The 21926-nt window shown below is 46.9% G+C and overlaps 1 pseudogene; it reads right to left on the reverse strand.

Annotated features, from left to right (window-relative positions):
* The window catches only part of LOC117976756 (putative ankyrin repeat domain-containing protein 20A2), a 52965-nt pseudogene extending 49841 nt beyond the window's left edge, over positions 1 to 3124 (reverse strand).
* Between the last annotated feature and the right edge of the window lie 18802 nt (positions 3125 to 21926).

Below are 21926 nucleotides of genomic sequence, written 5' to 3' on the forward strand. Positions count from 1 at the left end.
CCAATGATTAATATTAGTATTTAAGACTGATAAACTTTTGAATGGGCAGTTAAAGGTTATCTTCTACTATTTTCTAACTTCAGAAATGCTTTTGTTTGAAAGGTGGGAGACAAAGTTTCAAGGAGATTAAGTCCCAATATTCCTATTTTAAATCTCTCAGCTTGTGCAGGCGGGGCAGGTAAACATGAAGTTTTTAAGGATAGAAGGCTCCTGAGAGATAGTAGAATATGTCTGCTACATAACAGGTACTCAGGTTATGTCTGATGAATAAATGGAATGAAAGAATGGATAAATACAGTTGGGGAGATCGATATTTTTAAATAACTCCTATAAAGCAATATTTTTGCAATAGTAATTATTTATATGTTATTTTTATTCTTAAAGAATACAATTGAAATGATTAATCTATCATTGTTTGCATAAATTGAATGAATATATAAGAAAAACATGTACATAATAAAATATATAGATAATAAAATCTGGAAACAGATAAAAACATACCCTTTTTACTTCTGAAGAGGCTAAAAGTTCAAAGAAGATAACAATACACACAATAATGATAAAAAATAGAAAGTGAGAAATTATTTTTAATATTGTAAGATTCATATTCCTCTCTTCCCGAGGATTATTCCTTTATTAATAAACTTTACTAGAAGTTTTGTACATGCTCACTGCAGCAATCACAGGTAAGAAGAAGGAACTTTACTTAAAATACAAATGCTCAGAAATTACAAATTTTATATTTTGTACATATTTTTTGCTAAAACAAGACCATAGTATGTTTGTGTGTATGTATAATTTAATTGATTTTTTCCTCACTAGCTATAACAAAATACATCTTCACACATCAATATACTTCTGTATCTATTGCCACCTTCAATGGTCACATATTATCCCATCCTATGGATGCAACTGAAATGTATTTATAGGATCCATTCTATGGGTTCTTTTTAAAATAAGTGCTGTGAAAAATAAAGTGCATGTATCTTTATTTCCTAAGGGTGTTTTAGTATAATGGAATTGATGGGTAAAGAGCATACATATTTTTTAAATATAGTACTTACCACCAAATTATCTATTTGAAAAGTAATCAGCAACTTAAACTTTAAGCAGGAGTATAAAACATCCTCACAAATATTGTGGATAGAAAACTTTCATTCCTCCTTTAATTTAAATTCTTATACCAGAAATGCGAAGGACTTTTTGCTATGTACACAAATAACTTGCAGATCTGGAAAAAAGTACTTTGCCCAATTTTAGAGTTTTTGATGATTTGATTTGAAAGAATTCCCTATAAAATGAAAATGTACTTTTCATCTAATGTGTATATATACATACAACTTTTCATCTAATGTGTATATATAACTGATATATATATAACAGATTATCTCTGTAATAATATATATGGTATATGTATCAGCAATATATATATATCATATGATATATAATAAACAATATAGGCTGGGCACGGTAGCTCATGTCTGTAATCCAAGCACTTTGGGAGGCCGAGGCAGGCAGATCACTTGAGCTCAGGACTTCGAGACCAGCCTGGCCAACATGGTGAAACCCCTCGCTACTAAAAATAGAAAAATTAGCCAGGCATGCTGGCACCTGCCTGTAACCCCAGCTACTTGGGAGGCTGAGTGAGGAGAATTGCTTGAACCCGGGAGGCAGAGGTTGCAGTGAGCCAAGATTGTGCCATTGGACACCAGCCTGGGCAAAGAAGTGAGACTCTGACTCAAAAAAAAAAAAAAAGAAAGAAAAAGAATATAATGAATTCCCTCTAAAATGAAAACACACTTTTCATCTGAATATATATATATATAATATAGTTAATATTTTTCAAGTAAGCTCTCTTTTGTTATTTTTTTTCTGAAACACAGGCAGTTTTAATTTTTAGTTTGCTAAATCAACCTTCAGAATGTCTGCTTATGAGGTCATTCTTAGGAAGGCTTTTGTCAACATAAAGTGTACCTGTAAAATAAGCGTTTGTGTTTTCTTCCGGTACTTTACTCATTTTCATATGTAAAAATTTCAATCTGTATTCCATCAGGAACTCATGTTTGTGACATAAAATTTCATTAGTTTTCTTCAAACAGCAGACATTTTTTCATTAATAATTCATCCTTTCCTACTCATTAATCCTTACGTATATCTTACATAATTTCAGTGTTTCTGGGTTGCCTATTCTGTTCTATGCGTTTGTCTTTTCAGCTGTTAGTAAACAATTAATTGCAGAAATTAATAGCACATTTTGATATCTAGAGGAGCAAGTGTTTTTTCACTCCATTATGAAATTTTTTTAAATGTCATCACAATAGTGAAAGACAGCAGGTGTCATACAAAAATGTTAAAACCTTGATATTTTCATTCGGTCTATGGAAAATTGATAAACACAGAAAGAGCTCACATTCTGAGGAAAATGTGCCTTCCCATTCAAGAACACAGAACCCACCTCCCATTTCCAAGTTTCTCTCTAAGAACCTTCAGTAAAGAACCTACCTACACAGGGGGATACGGATGTAAAACGGACAGTTTTATCTGAGAACTTTTCGCCTACTGAAAATAACTCACGGTATTTTTGATAGGGGAATGAGTTCTCTCATTAGGCACCTCCTATAATGTATATAAACCATGTTTTAAACGTGTACGTTAAAATTAACAACACCGTATATGCTTAACTTTGTGAGTTAAATCACTCAAATTCTCCACCAACTGCTCCAGCCAGGGAATTATGAGGGATGGAAAACAGCTGAGGGTCCGTTTGGCTCCGCCGCTCAGAGGGTGCCCGGCGACCTCCAAGGCCCCCGTCTCAGGGGCTGCCAGAAAGCCGGACCTGGGGACCCCCTGCCACCCCGGGCTGAGCCCCCGCTACCTGTGCTGCTTGTCCAGGGCGTCAAGGTCTCCGCTCCTGCGCGCCAGACAGCGCTCCATCTCCGCGGCGTCGCCCTTGACAGCTGCCTTGTGGATCTTCTGCAGTTCCGAGTACCGGATTCGGTACCCGGAACCCGTGTAGAGGTGGTCTATGGAGCCCAGGACCGTCTGGCCCCTGCGGCTCCTGCGGCTCCTGAAGCCGAACAACTTCATGGTGGTGACTTCTCAGACTCCCAACCACCGGCTCTTGAGAGGGGGCAGCTCCCTGTCACCTTTTCACCTCCCCCCCCGCCCCCGCCGACCCAGCCCCAAATCCCCTATCCAACCCCAAATCCCCGATCCAACCCCAAATCCGCGATCCAACCCCCAATCCGCGATCCCAAATCTATTATCTAATCCAAAATCCGCGATCCAGCCCAGTCCACCACAGCCTTCAGCAGCGACACTCGCAGCCTCCGACCTCTCAGACCGAGTGAGCCTCGCAAAGCCGTTGGGCGCGCGCCTGCACCGCGGTGGCCGCCCGGCTCCCGGAAGTAGCTCGGAGGCGGCACGCGCTGGCAGGTGGGGCTGCAGCTGCGAGAGGGGGCGGGCTTAGGAACCACCGCGGGTATGGGGGCCTTGCCATTCTCAGGATTCCTGCGGAAACGCTGTGCGCTCGCTGCGCTCCAGGAGCAGGAGCAGGAGGAGGTCGCCCTCTAGAGTCTGGAGTCTGGGGAGAGGAGGAAGGCTCCTTCTTTGTAGGCCGCTGGTGTTGCTGAAACCTCTGCCGCCACCTGCAGGGCACACCCTGATAGCGCACCTAACCCGCCGCCAGCTGTTGGACCCGGGATAGCGCCCCTAACACCCTCCCCTCACAGCTGCAGTGTAGAAACCCAATAGCGCACCCAACCCGTCCCCGCCTCAGACGTTGCAGCACCAGATAACTCCCCCAACCTGCCCCCTGCCGTGGGCCATGCAGCCACGGATTGGACCCCCAACCAACCCCCCCGCCGCGGGCAGTGACGCCCCAGAAAGCGCTGCAACCTGATCCCCGCCGTGTGAATAGTGCAGCCACGGATCCTTAAGGCCCCCAACCCGCTCCCCACGATGGGCAGTGCCGTCCCAGATAGCGGATAGCACCCCCAACCATCCCCCAGCCGCGGGGTATGATGCCCTGGATAGCGCACCCAACCCGCACCCCCCCGTGGACAGCTTAGCCCCCGACAGCTCCCCTAACCCGTATGCCACTACCGAGAATATGGTCCCGATAGCGCACCAAACCTGACCCCCGCCACAGGCAGTGCAGCAGCTGATAGCTCCCCTAACTCGCTCCCACTGACACAGTACAGCCCCCTAATGATGCCCACAACCCACCACACCTCCCCACCTGCCACCGGTGGGGTATCGCCCCCAAACTGCCCCTTGCCGCTGGCAGTGTAGCCCCCAATAGCGCACCCAACGCCCCCCTCTATCATGAGCAGTCCGGCCCGCGATAGCGCCCGAAACCACCCCGTCCAATCACCTCCCTGTACTCCCCCTTTCCCGCCCCCCCCCCCCACCTGCAGTGTACCACCGGATACTGCCCCTAACCTATCCCCTGCGGGGGGCATTGCAGCCCCAGATAGCGCCCCCAACAAGCCCCCCGCCGCGGGCGGTGCAGCCCCCAAACCACCCCCCATCCCAGTCAGCACCCCGACCAGTCCCCCCACCCCGGCGCCGCCGGCAGTGTAACCACAGTAGCGGCCCTAACCCGTCCCCTGTGGCGGGCAGTGTAGCACCCAATAGGGCCCCCAACCAGCCCTACTGCTGCTGGCAATACAGCCCAGGATAGTACCCCCAACCCGCCCCCCCCCCCCCCCCCCGCTGCTGCGGGCAGCGCAGCCAGGCGTAGCACACGTAAAGTAGTGACGCCCGGAATAACACCCCTACCGGCCCCCGGCCGCGGGCAGTATAGCCCCGGATAGCGCACCTACCCAATCGCCTTTCTACGCTCTGGCCGGCTGCAGTGTCCGCTGCTGCCACCCACCGCAGCAAGGCGAGCCAGCGAGGCCAGCCGCAGTCCCACAGACTCTAGCCTCCAGCCTGTGGTAGGTGCCTCCTCTTTCCCTTCCTGTATCCAGGCAAGGAGCAGCTCTCGCTGCCAGCCGCCTGTCTCCATCGCCGCCACACACTATGCAGAGCCAAGCCCTGGTGCCACAGGATCCAGCCTCCAGCCCCCAGCGTGTGGCGGGGGACTCCGCTTTCGCCTTCTTTAAGGTGCGAATGGAGGGGTTGGGAACGCTGAGGCACAACAGCCTGCAATGGCGCAATTCCCCCTTAGCATGTTTTATATACTGAGGTTATGCAAGCCAGGTTCCTGGACTTCATGTTCTGATTGGATGAGAGAAAACCGCTAGGCCTGCTAGTTGGGGGCACTATCCCAGACTGTATTGCCGGCAGCAGTGAGGTGGGTTAAGGGTGCTATCCAGGGCTGCACTGCTCGGGGGTGCGGGTGGGGGGGTTTCGGGTTGAGGGCGCTATGGGGTGCTGCAATGCCCACGGTGCGGGTAGAGGGGGCAGTTTGGGTGTGTTGGGTGCGCTATGGGGGGGGCTACACTGCTGGTGGCAGGGGGCAGGGTTGGTTGGGGACCGTATTAGGGTCTGTACTGATTGCTTTAGCTAGGATTTCCAGTACTATGTTAAGTAACAGTGGTGACAGTGGGCATCCTTATCATGTTCCAGATCTTAGAGGAAAAGCTTTCCATTTTCCCCCATTCCATATGATTCTAGCTATGAGTCTCTCTCATGTGGTTTTTATTATGTTGCAGTATGTTTCTTCTGTACCTGGCTTTTTGAGGATTTATAACATGAAGGAATGCTGAATTTCATCAAATGCTTTTTCAGTTTCAGTTGACATAATCATACTGTTTTGTCATTTATTTGGTTGATATGATGTATCACATTGAGTGTTGAATGACCCTTGCATCCCAGGGATACATCCCACTTGATCCTGATGAATTATCTTTTTAATGTATTGCTGAATTTGATTTGCTGGTATTTTGTTGAGGATGTTTGCATCAATATTAGAGATACTGGCCTGTAGTTTCCTTCTTTGATGTCTTTGTCTGATTTTGGTATGAGGGTAATAATGGCCCCACAGAATAAGTTTGGAAGTATTCCCTGCTGTTTTTCAAAATAGTTTCAGTAGGATTGGTACTAGGTCTGTAAATGCGTGGTGTGAAGCCATCAGCAGTGAAGCCATTGGTTCCTGGGCTTTTCTTTACTGGGAGACTTTTTCTGATGGTTTCGATCTCATTACTTGTTACCGATCTGTTCTGGCCTTGGATGTTTTCACTGTTCAACCTAGGTAGGTTGTATGCATCTAGGATTTCTACTAGGCTTTCTAATTTATTGGCATATAATAGCCAGTTAAGATCCTTTGAATTTCTGAAGTATCAGTTGTAATGTCTCCTATATTATTTTTTGATTTTATTTATTTGAATCTTCTCTCTTTTTTCTTAGTCAGCCTGGCTAAAAGTTTGTCAGTTTTGTGTAGCTTTCCAGATAACCAACTTTTTGTTTAATCTTGTGTATTTTTTTAATTTCAACTTTATTTCTGCTACGATCTTTATTCTTTCTTTTCTTATTTTGGGTTTAGTTTGTTCTTACTTTACTAGTTCTTTAAGATGTATTGTTTATTTGAAGTTTTTCTTCTGTTTGGATGGTAGGCACTTATAGCTATGAATCTCTGCCTTTGTACTGTTTTTGGCATAAGTTTTGGTATATTGTGTCTTCATTACCATTTGTTTCATGAAATTTTTCAATTTCCATCTTAGTATCTTCATTGACCCACTAGTCATTCATTCAGGAGCATATTATTTAACTTCCATGTGACCGTATGGTTTCCAAAATTATTCTTCTTATTGATACCTAGTTTTATTCTTTTGTAGTCAAAGAAGATGGCCATGGAGACAACAGCGTGGTCGGAGTGGTAGCAGGCAGCCATCAGCAAGAGCTGCTCCGTGCCCGGCTGCTGGAGGCTAGAGCCTGTGGCCCAGTGGCTTGCCTCAAGGTGGTTGGTGGTGGTGGTGACAGAGACTGCAGCATGACCAGAGTGATAGGATAGGGGCCATCCGGGCTGCACTTTTCACAGAGTGGGGTGGGTTGGGGGCACTATCTAGGGTGTCACTGCCTGCACTGGGGGTACTGGTTGGTAGCATTATATGGGGCTGCACTGCCCATGGTGGGAGGCATGTTATGGGTGCTCTCTGGGACTGCAATGCCCATAGAGGAGGACAGGTTAGGGCACTATCGGGTATACGCTGCTGGTGGCGTTGGGGGGGGGTGGAGGTGGGGGGGCGCTATTGAGGGCAGGACTAGCCATGGAGGGGGGCAAGCAAGTTGGGTACTGTTGGGGGCTGCACTGCTGGCGACGGTCAGCAGAGTTGGCAGAGTTGCGACAGTTGTGGCATCCAAGGAAGGATCAGTTCTCCTCTCCCTGGACTCCACACTCCAGAGGGCAACCTACTCTTGCTCATACTGGAGCACGGCAGACAGTGTTTCTGTGGAAATCCTGAGCATGGCAGAGCACCTACACCCACCGTGGTTCCTGGGCCCATGCACTCTGGGTCTGTGCCACAGAGACTGCCTGGCACCCCCCAGTATGGAGTAGCAGACACCACTGGGGACAGGGCCCTGTACATGGAGGCATCCGGAACAGGAAGTGGCACCTGGGTGCAGAGGGTTGGCTGGGTCTGAGTTTCTGCTGCTCCTGCTCCCCGAGGAGTGCAGCCCGAGTGGGCCCAGCAGTTCCTGTGGAGTGGGGAGCCAGGCACTATGGTGTCTCCAGCACTCACCCCAGGCCCCAGTTTCTGGACACCTTGGGCCAAAAGGAGAGTCTGGACTTTGAAGGGTGGGTGTGAGTGCCTTCACTGAAACTGGCCCCTGCCACCCAGTGGCTGGCATGACAAAGTGAGGCTCTGACGCTACCACCCCTTGCATCTTCCTCTAGGATTTTCTGGCTTTGCCCTCCCAGCTGCTCCGTGCCAGGAGGAGGAGGAGACACCTGGAGCCTGCAACACCACAGCTCGCTTCTCTGTGGGCTGGTGGTGGCAATGCAGACTGCAGCATGCTGGAGCAGCAGGAGGGCAGGCGGCTGCGGCCAGGGTGGGGGCAGGCCTACAGCGGTGGCCAGGCTGCGGCAGTGGCCAGGTGGTAGGAGCCCTGTAGGGAGGGCCGATGCATTCACAATGGGCCTGGCTATGCCCTGCCCGTGCTGTGGACCTGGCCCTGTACTGCCCTGCCCTGCCTTGCCCTGGACCTGCCCTACCATTACCTGGACTGTCTCAGCCCTGCCCTGCTCTGGTCCCACCCTGGCCCTGTCTTGGCCCTGTGCTGCCCTGTCCCTGCTCTGGTCCTGCCCTTGCACTGGCCCTTCCCTGTCTCAGGCCCTGGCCCCACCTCTGCCCTGGACCTTCCCTGAATCTGTGCTGACCCAGCTTTGGCTCTGGCCCTGCCCCCTGTCCTGACCCTGGCCCTGCCAATGGTCATGGTCCTGGTCCTGTTCTGGCCCTGACCTGGCCTTGGACATGTCCTGGCCCTGATTTGTCCCAGCCCTGCCTTGGCCTGTCCCTGCCCTGGCCCCACCATGGCCCTGCCTGTTCTGCCCTCTCCTGGCACTGACCTTGCCCTGTCATGGCCCAGTGGTGCCATTGCCCTGCCTTACCCTGCCCTGGTTGTGCCCTGGCCCTGCCTGACGCTGGCCACTCCCTGGACCTGCCCTGACCTTGCCGTGGCTTTTGCCCTGCCCTCACTATGGCCTGGCTCTGGCCCTGTCCTGGCCCAGCCTGGGCCCTGGCCCTGGCCCTGACCCTGGTCCTGCCATATCCCTGGCTCTGCCCTTATCCAGGCCCTGCCCCTGCCTGTGCCCTGGCCCTGGCCTGGAACCTGATCCTGCCAACGACCTGCCCTGACTCTGCCATGGGCCTGGCCCTGCTCTGCCTTGCTCCTGGCCCTGACCCAGACCCTTTCCTGGTTCTGTCCTGGCCCTGGCCTTTCCCTGGCCCTGAGCTGGCAGTAGTCTGCCCTGGTCTTGCCACCACCTTGCCCTGCCATGCTCTGGCTGTGTCATCACCCTGCCCTGGCCCTGCCCTCACCCTACTCTGGCTTTGACCCTGCCCTGGCCCTACCTTGGCTCTCACCCTAGTCTTGGCTAGGGCCTGCTCCGGACCTGGCCCTAGCCCAGACCTGGCCCTGACCCTGGCCCTGGTCTTTGTCCTGCCATATCCCTGGCCCTGGCCCTGCCCTGGCCCTGAAGTGACTTGACCCTGTTTTGGCCTGTCCCTGCTCTGCCCCTACCATTGCCTTGTCCTGTTCTGCCTTGTCCTGGCACTGACCCGGCCATGCCATTGCCCTGCCTTACCCTGCCTTGGCCGTGCCCTGGCTTGCTTCTGGCCCTGGCCCTGACCCCGCCCTGGACATGCCCTGACACTGCCTCAGCTTTGGCACCGCCTGGCTCTGCCTTGGCATCGGCTCTGCTCTCTCTATGGACCGGCTCTGGTCCTGTCCTGCACTGGCCATACCATGCCTTGCCCTGACTCAACCCTGACTCAGCCCTGGCTCAGCTCTGGCCTTGGTGTTGCCCCTGGTCCTGCCGTGTTTCTTGCCCTGTCCCTACCCTGGCCCTGGCCCTGACCCTTACCCTGGTCTGGCCCTGCTCATGCCCTAACAGAGACCCTGGACCTGTCCTGGCCCTGGCCCTTCCTGGCTTGAGAACTTACCCTGGTTCTGCCCTGGCCCTGACCCTGTCCTGACCCTGAAATACTGGCCCTACCCTGGCCTTGCACTGCTCTGGTCCTTGCCCTGACTCTGGCCCTGTCACTATCCTAGCCCCAGCCCTGTCACTGGTCTTACCATGGCCCAGACCCTGCCTTGGCCCTACCCTGACCCTGTCCTGGACCCCGGCTGTGCCAAGAACCTGAATTGTCCTTGCCCTTCTTTTGCTCCTGCCCCGAACCTGGTCCTGCCCAGGCCATGGCCATGGCCCTGTCCCTGCCCTGGTCTTGGCACTGGCCTGGCCCTGCCCTGCCTTGGCCCTATGCTTTCCTGGACCTGTCCTGCCTGCCCTGGCCCTGCCTTGGCCCTAGCCTGGCTTTGACCCTGCCCTGGCCCTACCTTGGCCTTCACCCTAGCCTTACCTGAGCCCTGTCTTGTACCTGGCTATAGCACAGACCTGGCTGTGGCCCTGGCCCTGCCATGGCCCTGTCCCTGACCCTGGCCCTGCCAGGTACCTGTCCTGGCCCTGCTCTGGGCCTAGCTTTGTCCCTGGTTTTTAGATGACCCTGACCCTGCCCCCTACCCTTGCCCTTTCCCTGGCACTGGCCTTGGACATGTCCATGGTCCTAACCCTGGCCCTGCCCTGGAGCCGCCACTCTCTTGGCTCTGCCCTGGCCCTGGCAGGGACCTTGGCCCTGGCCTTCGCTGCTTAAGGCCATACCTGGCCTAGCCCTGGGCCTGACCCTGTCCTGGCCCTGATTTGCCCTGGCCCTACCCTGGCATGCTATTCTGGCCCTAGCCCTGACCCTGTCCCTGTCCCTGTCCTCCCCCTAGTCCTGTTGCTGGTCCTGCCATGGCCCTGGTCCTGACATTGCCCTTTCCTGGTCCTGGCCCTGGCCCTGCCCCGGCCCTGCTCTGGCCCTGGTCTGAACTCTGGCCCTGCAATGGACCTGCCTTGTCCCTGCCCAGACCCTGGCTCTGGCCCTACCTCTGCCCTGGCCATACCCTTGCCCTGGTCCTTGTCCTGTCCCAGCCGCGTCCCTGGCCCTGCCCTGCCTGTGCCCTGTTCTATCCTGGGCTGGCCCTGCCATGGCCTGGTCTTGCTATTGCCCTGCCCTAGCCTGCCCTGCTTGTGCCCTAGATCTGCCCCGGCCTTTGCCCCTGTCTTGGTTCTAGCCCTGACTCAGCCCTGGACCTTCCCTGACCTTGCCTCAGCCCTGGCACTACCCTGGCCTTGCCTTGGCATTTGCCCTACCCTCTCTATGGCCTGGCTCTGGTACTGCCCTGCTCTGCTCTTGTTCTGTCCTGGCACAGCCCTGGCCCTGGCCCTGCCCCTGGTCCTGCCATATCCCTGGCCCTGGTCCTGCCCTCATGCAGGCCTGCTCCTGCCCCTGCCCTGGCTTTGGCCTTGGCCCTGTACTATCTTAGTCCTGCCCTGGCCCTGACCTCGCCCTGGCCCTACCTCACCCTACCCTGGCCCTGCATTTGGCCTGCCCTGGCCCTGGTTCTGCCCTGGCCCTCCCCTTGCCCTGGCCCCTCCCTGGCCATGCTTTTTCCCTGGTCCTTCCCTGGCCTGCCCTTGCCCTGGCCCCTTTCTGGTCCTGCCGTGTTTCTGGCCCTGCCCTGTCCATGCCCTGGACCTGGCTCTGGCCCTAGACTTCCCTGGCTGTGCCCTGCCATACCCTGGCCTGGTCCTTGCTCTACACTGACCCTGCCCTGCCTTGGCCCTGTGCTACCCTCACCCTGCCCTGGCCCTCCACTGGCCCTGGTCCTGCCATGGCCCTGGCCCTGCCATGTCCCTGCCCTGGCCCTGGTTCTGCCCTGCTTCTGGCCCTGGCCTTGGTCCTGTCATGTCCGTGGCTGTGACCCTGCCTGGTTCTACCCTGGCTCTGGCCCTGCCCTGGTTCTGGTCTTGCCCTGGCCCAGCCCTGACTGGGCACTGTACTACCCTGGCCCTGCCCAGCCCAACACTGCCCAGGCTGGAGCCCTGCCTTGGCCATGCCCATGGCCCTGCCCCTGGTACTGTCGTGGCCCTTACCCTGCCACTGGTCCTGACCTAGCTGTGGCCCTGCCCTGCTTCTGGCCCTGTCCTGGCCCTGGCACTGCCTTGGCCTTGGCCCTGCCCTGGCTCCTACCTGCCCTGGGCTTTCCTCGGCCCTGTGCTACCCTGGCCCTGCCGTGTTGTGGCCCTGCCTCTGCCTTGGCCCTGCTCTGGGCATGGCCTTAGCATTTGACCTGGCCCTGCCCTGCCCCTGCCCTGGACCTGCCCTACCATTACCTGGCCTGTCCCGGCCCTGCCCTATCCTGGCCCCACCCTGGCCCTGTCTTGGCCCTGTGCCACCCTGTCCCTGCCCTGCCCTTGCATTGGCCCTTCCCTGGCACAGGCCCTGGATTAACAAAGTTGTACAGTCATCAATCACCACTGTTTCAGTGCAGAACATTTTCATCAGTAATCACTCCCTGTCCCTCTCCCCTCATGGCCCTTGGCAACCACTATTCTAGTTTTTTGTCTCTATGGATTTACTTATTCTAAACTAGACATTTGATATAAATGGAATCATTCAGCATGTGACCTTTTTGTCTGGCATGTGCCAAGATTTTTGAAGTGTACTTTTTAATTTTTCTCTGATATTTTCTAGATTTTAAAGTTTAGATTTTTAAATCTTTCTGGATTTAATTTTTTTTTTTTTTTTTGAGATGGAGTTTCGCTCTTGTTGCCCAGGTTGGAGTGCAATGGCACAATCTTGGCTGACTGCAACCACTGCCTCCTGGGTTCAAGCAATTCTCCTGCCTCAACCTCCCAAGTAGCTGGGATTACAGGCATGTGCCACCATGCCCGGCTAATTTTGTATTTATAGTAGAGATGGGATTTCTCCATGTTGGTCAAGCTGGTCTCAAACTCCCACCCTCAGGTAATCCACCTGCCTCAGCCTCTGAAAGTGCTGGGATTACAAGTGTGAGCCACCGCGCCTGGCTAAAAAAATGTATTTTTAAAAGTGTATTACAAAAAAAAAATTAACTGGATGTAGTGGCAGGCGCCTGTGATCCCAGCTACTCAGGAGGCTGAGGCAGGGAGAATTGCTTGAACCTGGGAGGTAGAGGTTGCAGTGAGCTGAGATCATGCCACTGCACTCCAGCCTGGGCGACACAGCGAGAGTCCATCTCAAAAAACAAAAAATAAAATAATAAAATAAAATAGTATTCTCACCCTTTTCTACTCACATTCCCTCTGAGCTAATTAGTGCTATTGGCTGGTGTGTATCCTTCCACTCACATTTACTTACTTGTACATTCAAATGCAAAATACACATACATACGTAGGATGGTGGTGGTTGTATTTTAAAATGAAATTATTTTATGCACATTACTTTGCATCTTGCTTTATTTAAGAAAATATTTTAGCTGTTCCTTAAAATAGTTGATAGAGATCTAACACATACCTTTCAATATTAGGTAACATTCTGTTACACTAATGAGCCTCATTTACTCGACCATTTCACTGAATGGGTGGATATTCAGATGTTTTCAGTTTTTTGACACCATAGCTAAGTCTTAATAAATATCTTGTTCATGCATTCTTCTTAACTGATGCTCTTAATTCTACAGACCAGAATCCCAAATCTGGGGTTTCTGTGTCACGAACATTTGCATTTAAAATTTGTAATAGTTATTACTAGATTTATGTTCCCCAGTAGTTGCAGCAGGTCACAGCTTCATCCCCACTGAAATGCCTATTTTCCTGCATTTTTATCAGGATTAGCTGTTTTGCAATCTTTACAATTTTTTGCCCCACTAATAAGGTAAGAAAGTATCTTATCTCAAGTATTCTTACCTTCTCTTTCAGAGGTAAACTGTATGACATAATGGATATGTTAATTACCTTGATTGTGGTACTCATTTTAGAATGTATAAGTTTATCAGAACACCATGTTTTGTACACCTTAAATATATACAATTTTTATTTTTCAATCATACCTCAATAAACCTGAAAAAAAGTCATTCAGAAAGGAATCAAACAGTAGATACTAGCATTAAAAATATGTTATAAATTTTCAAGCATAGAATGATAACATAAGATTAGGAACAAGAATACGTGTGTATAGATTTTAACATTTATATCTGTGAATATTAATCAATATATACAGATCTTGAAGGCAAGTTACAATCGTGAAGAAAATGAAAATTATGTTGTGTACCTATAATATGAAAATAAAAAATCACACAAAGGCATATACCTTCACTCAAGGATGCATACTCGAGTGTACATATTATTTATAATAACCTAAATTTGTAAACAGCCCCAAATGTCCATTAACTTGTGAATGAATAAACCAACAGTGATACCTTGAAAGAATGGAATACTATTCAGCAATAAAAAGGAACTAACTACTGACTCGGCAATATTTGTGAATCTCAAAAATATTATGCTAAGTGAAAGAGAGACGACATACTATGTGATTTCTTTTAAAATTTCTGGAGAAGACAAAATTCAGGACAGAAAGCAGATCAGTGGATGCCAGGAGTAGGAGTTAAGGGAGGAAATTTATTGCAAAGGAACAGTAGGGGACTGATTGTGGTGATGTGTGAAATGTTCTATGTCATGATCATGGTTGTGGTTACATGACTATTCTGAAAGTTCGTTAAGTTGTACACTTCAAATTGCTGATGCTCATTATATGTTAATTATACCTTAAAGCTAATAATTCATATTTAATCTCCTTGTGGTTTTGATTTGCATTTCTCTGATGGCCAGTGATGATGAGCATTTTTTCATGTGTCTTTTGCCGGCATAAATGTGTCTGTTCATATCCTTTGCCCACTTTTTGATGGCATTGTTTGATTTTTTCTTGTAAATTTGTTTCAGTTCTTTGTAAATTCTGGATATTAGCCCTTTGTCAGATGGATAGATTGTAAAAATTCTCTCCCACCCTGTAGGTTGCCTGTTCACTCTGATGGTAGTTTCTTTTGCTGTGCAGAAGCTCTTTAGTTCAATTAGATCCCATTTGTCAATTTTGGCTTTTGTCGCCATTGCTTTTGGTGTTTTAGTCATGAAGTCCTTGCCCATGCCTATGTCCTGAATAGTATTGCCTAGGTTTTCTTCTAGGGTTTTTATGGTTTTAGGCCTAACATTTAAGTCTTTAATCCATCTTGAATTAATTTTTATATAAGGTATAAGGAAGGGATCCAGTATCAGCTTTCTACATATGGCTAGGTAGGTTTCCCAGCACCATTTATTAAATAGGGAATCCTTTCCTCATTTCTTGTTTTTGTCAGGTTTGTCAAAGATCAGATGGTTGTAGATGTGTGGTATTATTTCCTAGGACTCTATTCTGTTCCATTGGTCTGTATCTCTGTTTTGGTACCAGTACCATGCTGTTTTGGTTACTGCAGAGTTGTAGTATAGTTTGAAGTCAGGTAGTGTGATACCTCCAGCTTTGTTCTTTTGGCTTAGGATAGTCTTGGCAATGCGGGCTCTTTTGTGGTTCTATATGGTCTTTAAAGTAGTTTTTTCCAATTCTGTGAAGAAAGTCATTGGTAGCTTGATGGGGATGGCATTGAACCTATAAATTACCTTGGGCAGTATGGCCATTTTCACAATATTGATTCTTCCTATCCATGAGCATGGAATGTTCTTCCATTTGTTTGTATCCTCTTTTATTTCATTGAGCAGTGGTTTGTAGTTCTCCTTGAAGAGGTCCTTCACATCCCTTGTAAGTTGGATTCCTAGGTATTTTATTTTCTTTGAAGCAATTGTGAATGGGAGTTCACTCAAGATTTGGCTCTCTGTTTGTCTGTTATTGGTGTATAGGAATGCTTGTGATTTTTGCACATTGATGTTGTATCCTGAGATTTTGCTGAAGTTGCTTATCAGCTTAAGGAGATTTTGGACTGAGATGATGGGATTTTCTAAATATACAATCATGTCATCTGCAAACAGGGACAATTTGACTTCCTCTTTCCCTAGTTGAATACCATTTATTTCTTTCTCTTGCCTGATTGCCCTGGCCAGAACTTCCAACACTATGTTGAATAGGAGTGGTGAGAGAGGGCATCCCTGTCTTGTGCCAGTTTTCAAAGGGAATGCTTCCAGTTTTTGCCCATTCAGTATGATATTAGTTGTGGGTTTGTCATAAATAGCTCTTATTATTTTGAGATACATCCCATCAATACTTAGTTTATTGAGAGTTTTTAGCATGAAGTGTTGTTGAATTTTGTCGAAGGCCTTTTCTGCATCTATTGAGATGATCATGTGGTTTTTGTCATTTGTTCTGTTTATATGCTGGATTACATTTATTGATTTGTGTATGTTGAACAAGCCTTGCATCCCAGGGACAAAGCCGACTTGATCGTGGTGGATAAGCTTTTTGATATGCTGCTGGATTTGGTTTGCCAGGATTTTATTGAGGATTTTTGCATTGATGTTCATCAGGGATATTGGTCTAAAATTCTCTTTTTGTTGTGTCTGTGCCAGGCTTTGGTATCAGGATGATGTTGGCCTCATAAAATGAATTAGGGAGGATTCCCTCTTTTTCTATTGATTGGAATAGTTTCAGAAGGAATGGTACCAGCTCCTCTTTGTACCTCTGGTAGAATTCGGCTGTGAATCCATCTGGTCCTAGACTCTTTTTGGTTGGTAAGCTATTAATTATTGCCTCAATTTCAGAACCTATTATGGTCTATTCAGGGATTCAACTTCTTCCTGGTTTTGTCTTGGCAGGGTGTTCTGTGTCCAGGAATTTATCCATTTCTTCGAGATTTTCTAGTTTATTTGCATAGAGGTGTTTATACTATTCTCTGATGATAGTTTGTATTTCTGTGGGATTGGTGGTGATATCCCCTTTATCATTTTTTATTGCATCTATTTGATTCTTCTCTCTTCTTTATTAGTCTTGCTAGCGGTCTATCAATTTTGTTGATCTTTTCAAAAAACATCTCCTGGATTCATTGATTTTTTGAAGGGTTTTTTGTGTCTCTGTCTCCTTCAGTTCTGCTCTGATCTTAGTTATTTCTTGCCTTCTGCTAGCTTTTGAATGTGTTTGCTCTTGCTTCTCTAGTTCTTTTAATTGTGATGTTAGGGTGTCAGTTTTAGATCTTTCCTGCTTTCTGTTGTGGGCATTTAGTGCTATAAATTTCCCTCTACACACTGCTTTAAATGTGTCCCACAGATTCTGGTATGTTGTGTCTTTGTTCTCATTGGTTTCAAAGAACATCTTTATTTCTGCGTTCATTTCCTTATGTACCCAGTAGTCATTCAGGAGCAGGTTGTTCAGTTTCCATGTAGTTGAGTGGTTTTGAGTGAGTTTCTTAATCCTGAGTTCTAGTTTGATTGCACTGTGGTCTGAGAGATACTTTGTTATAATTTCTGTTCTTTTACATTTGCTGAGGAGTGCTTTACTTCCAACTATGTGGTCAATTTTGGAATAGGTGTGGTGTGGTCCTGAAAAAAATGTATATTCTGTTGATTTGGGGTGGAGAGTTCTGTAGATGTCTATTAGGTCCACTTGGTGCAGAGCTGAGTTCAATTCCTGGATATCCTTGTTAACTTTCTGTCTCGTGGATCTGTCTAATGTTGACAGTGTGTTGTTAAAGTCTCCCATTATTATTATGTTGGAGTCTGAGTCTCTTTGTAGGTCTCTAAGGACTTGCTTTATGAATCTGGGTGCTCCTGTATTGGGTGCATATATATTTAGGATAGTTAGCTCTTCTTGTTGAATTGATCCCTTTACCATTATGTAATGGCCTTCTTTGTCTCTTCTGACCTTTGTTGGTTTAAAGTCTGTTTTATCAGAGACTAGGATTGCAACCCCTGCATTTTTTTGTTTTCCATTTGCTTGGTAGATCTTTCTCCATCCCTTTATTTTGAGCCCATGTGTGTCTCTGCACATGAGATGGGTCTCCTGAATACAGTGCACTGATGGGTCTTGACTCTTTATCCAATTTCCAGTCTGTGTCTTTTAATTGGAGCATTTAGCCCATTTACATTTAAGGTTAATATTGTTATGTGTGAATTTGATCCTGTCATTATGATGTTAGCTGCTTATTTTGCTCGTTAGTTGATGCAGTTTCTTCCTAGCCTCGATGGTCTTTACAATTTGGGATGTTTTTGCAGTGGCTGCTACCGGTGGTTGTTCCTTTCCATATTTAGTGCTTCCTTCAGGAACTCTTGTAGGGCAGGTCTGGTGGTGATAAAAATCTCTCAGCATTTGCTTGTCTGTAAAGTATTTTATTTCTCCTTCACTTATGAAGCTTAGTTTGGCTGGATATGAAATTCTGGGTTGCAAATTCTTTTCTTTAAGAATGTTGAATATTGGCCCCCAGTCTCTTCTGGCTTGTAGAGTTTCTGCTGAGAGATCTGCTGTTAGTCTGATGGGCTTCCCTTTGTGAGTAACCCGACCTTTCTCTCTAGCTGCCCTTAACATTTTTTTCCTTCATTTCAGCTTTGGTGAATCTGACAATTACATGTCTTGGAGTTGCTCTTCTTGAGGAGTATCTTTGTGGCATTCTCTGTATTTCCTCAATTTGAATGTTAACTTGCCTCGCTAAGTTGGCAAAGTTCTCCTGGATAATATCCTGCAGAGTGTTTTCCAACTTGGTTCCATTCTCCCCGTCACTTTCAGGTACACCAATCAGACATAGATTTGGTCTTTTCACATAGTCCCACATTTCTTGGAGGCTTTGTTCATTTCTTTTTACTCTTTTTTCTCTAAGCTTCTCTTCTCACTTCATTTCATTCATTTGGTCTTCAATCACTGATACCCTTTCTTCCACTTGATCAAATCAGCTACCGAAGCTTGTGCATGTGTCACATAGTTCTTGTGCCATGGTTTTCAGCTCCATCAGGTCATTTAAGGACTTCTCTACACTGGTTATTCAGTTAGAAATTCGTCTCATCTTTTATCGAGGTTTTTAGCTTCTTTGCAATGGGTTCGAACATCCTCCTTTAGCTCGGAGAAGTTTGTTATTACTGATCGTCTGAAGCCTTCTTCTCTCAACTCATCAAAGTCATTCTTCGTCCAGCTTTGTTCTGTTGCTGGTGAGGAGCTGTGTTCCTTTGGAGGAGAAGAGGCACTCTGATTTTCAGAATTTTCAGCTTTTCTGCTCTGGTTTCTCCCCATCTTTGTGGTTTTATCTGCCTTTGGTCTTTGATCATGGTGATGTACAGATGGGGTTTTGGTGTGGATGTCCTTTCTGTTTGTCAGTTTTCCTTCTAACAGTCAGGACCCTCAGCTGCAGGTCTGTTGGAGTTTGCTGGAGGTCCACTCCAGACCCTGTTTGCCTGGGTATCAGAAGCAGAGGCTGCAGAACAGCGAATATTGCTGAACAGCAAATGTTGCTGCCTGATCGTTCCTCTGGAAGTTTCATCTCAGAGGGGTACCCGGCCATGTGAGGTGTCAGTCTGCCCCTACTCAGGGGTGCCTCCCAGTTAGGCTACTCGGGGTTCAGGGACCCACTTGAGGAGACAGTCTGTCTATTCTCAGATCTCAAGCTCTGTGCTGGGAGAACCACTACTCTCTTCAAAGCTGTCAGACAGGGACATTTAAGTCTGCAGAGGTTTCTTCTGCCTTTTGTTCAGCTAGGTCCTGCCCCCAGAGGTGGAGTCTACAGAGGCAGGCAGGCCTCCTTGAGCTGTGGTGGGCTCCACCCAGCTCGAGCTTCCCGGCCGCTTTGTTTACCTACTCAAGCCTCAGCAAATGCGGGCACCCCTCCCCCAGCCTCACTGCCACCTTGCAGTTCGATCTCAGACTGCTGTGCTAGCAATGAGTAAGGCTCCATGGGCATGGGACTCTCCAAGCCAGGCACGGGATATAATTGTGCCATTTGCTAAGACCATTGGAAAAGCGCAGTATTAGGGTGGGAGTGACCCAATTTTCCAGGTGCCTTCTGTCACAGCTTTGCTTGGCTATGAAAGGGAATTCCCTGACCCCTTGCACTTCCGGGGTGAGGTGATGCCTTGACCTGCTTCGGCTCATGCTCGGTGCGCTGCACCCACTGTCCTGCACCCACTGTCCAACAAGCCCCAGTGAGATGAACCCAATACCTCAGTTGGAAATGCAGAAATCACCCATCTTCTGCGTTGCTCATGCTGGGAGCTGTAGACTGGAGCTGTTCCTATTTGGCCATCTTCCACTTTACCACTTATCATTAGTTTTAAAGAAAAAAAAATTGACATAATGGAAATTTTCACTATACCTCAGGAAGGGAATTCAGTGGAAAAGTAAGCTTCCTATTCCCTCTTGACCTTCAGTTTATACTTTTCTTCCTAAGTCAAGTACTACTACTGGTTTCTTATGCTATTTCTAGAACTAGCCTATCTATCTGTGTCTATTTAAAATAACTCATTATTCACCTTTTATTTGAGCTGCCTTATGGATCTACGTAGTTTTTCTGTCTCTTTTTAAAATTTTTTATGTGGTAGAATACACATAACATAAAATTTACCATCTTAACCATTTTTCAGTGTACAGTTTAGTAGCACCATCTTTCACATTGTTGTGCAACCAATCTCCAAAACCTTTTCATCGTGCAAAACAAATTCTGTATCTATTCAACAGCTCTCCATTCTTCCCTACCCGCAACTCCTGCAACCATCCTTCTACTTTCTGTCTGTCTGAATTTGAATACCTCACATAAGTGGAATCATACAGTATTTGCCTTTTTGACATGGGCTTATTTTACTTAGCATAATGTCCTCCAGTTCCATTCACATTGCCTTGAAAGACAGGATTTCATTATTTCTTTATGGCTGAAATAGTATTCATCCATGTTGTAGCATGTCAGATTCTCTTCCTCTTTAAGGCTGAATGATATTCCATTGTATGTATATACCAACATTCTATTTATCTAAATTTATCTGCCAATGGATTTTTCGGTTTCCACCTTTTGGCTATTATAAATAATGCTACTGTGAACATGGGAGTACAAAAAACTTCAAAGCCCTGCTTTTAATTATTCTGAATATATATCCAGAAGTGGAATTGCTGGATCATATCTTTATTCTATTTTTAATTTTTTGAAGAATTTCTTTTTTTTAAGTCACTTTGATGGTTTGTTCTTTGCCAGAAAATATATTTTCAATTTTATCAGTGCAGAGTTGTATATAATATTTATATATTTTACTTGTACAATTATATAAAAGTTGTATTGTATTTCTATATTCTCATATAATTATCTTCAGTATCCATGTTTGTAACTGTTTCCTCATTTCTCTTTTTCCTCTTTCATGTTTACTATTTTATTGGTCTTTAAAACCTAGACTTTGATTTTTTTTGTTGTTGTTTTTGAGACAGAGTCTTGCTCTATCACCCAGGCTGGGGTGGAGTGGCGTGATCTCAGCTCACTGCAACCTCCGCCTCCCAGGTTCAAGTAATTCTCCTGCCTCAGCATCCTGAGTAGCTGGGATTACAGGTGCCGGACACCATGCCCAGCTAATTTTTGTATTTTTAATAGAGATGGGGTTTCACTACGTTGGTCAGGCTGTTCTCAAACTCCTGACCTTGTGATCCACCCACCTCAGCCTGCCAAAGTGCTGGGATTACAGGCATGAGCCACCACGCCTGGCCGTTTCCTAGCATTTAAATTTTTCTGTTTCATTAATTTTAGCTTTCATTCTATTTATATTGTTATTTCTTCAGGCAATGGCTTGGTTCATCTATTTTCAGTTTTTTTAAAAAAAAAACTGTAAAGTGTAAGGCTCTAAATTTTATTTTTTTAGTTACAGGAATTTTTAATATATTCTGGTTATTAATCCCTTATGAGATATATTATTTGCAAGTATTTTCTCCCACTCTGTGGATTGTTGTTTCATCTTCTTGATAGTGTCCTTGATAGACACAAGTTTTTATTTTGATGAAGTCCAATTTATCTGTTTTTTCTTTTGTTGTCTGTGCTCTTTTGGCATCATATACCAGAAATCTTTGCCAAATCCAATGTTGGAAACATTTCTTTCCTATGTTTTCTCCTAGGAGTTTTATAGCTTTACTGTTAAGTTTTGGTCTTTGATCTATTTTGATTTAATTTTTGTATATGATGTAAGGGAAGGGTCCATCTTCATTCTTTTGCATCTGGATAATCAGTTTTCCTAGCATCATTTGTTGAAAAGACTGTTCTTTCTCCATTGAATGGTCTTACTACTTTTTTCAAAAATTGTTTGGTCATATATGTGAGGTTTCTTTCTAGGCTCTCTATTCCATTGGTCTATATGACTGTGCTTATGCTAGTACCACATTGTTTTGATTACTGTAGCTTTGTAGTAAGTTTTCAAATAAGAAAGTGTGAGTTCTCCAACTTTATTCTTTCTCAAGATACTTCTGACTATTATG

This window comes from Pan paniscus, chromosome 17 (genome assembly GCF_029289425.2).
Source record: "Pan paniscus chromosome 17, NHGRI_mPanPan1-v2.0_pri, whole genome shotgun sequence".
NCBI classification, from domain to species: Eukaryota; Metazoa; Chordata; class Mammalia; order Primates; family Hominidae; genus Pan; species Pan paniscus.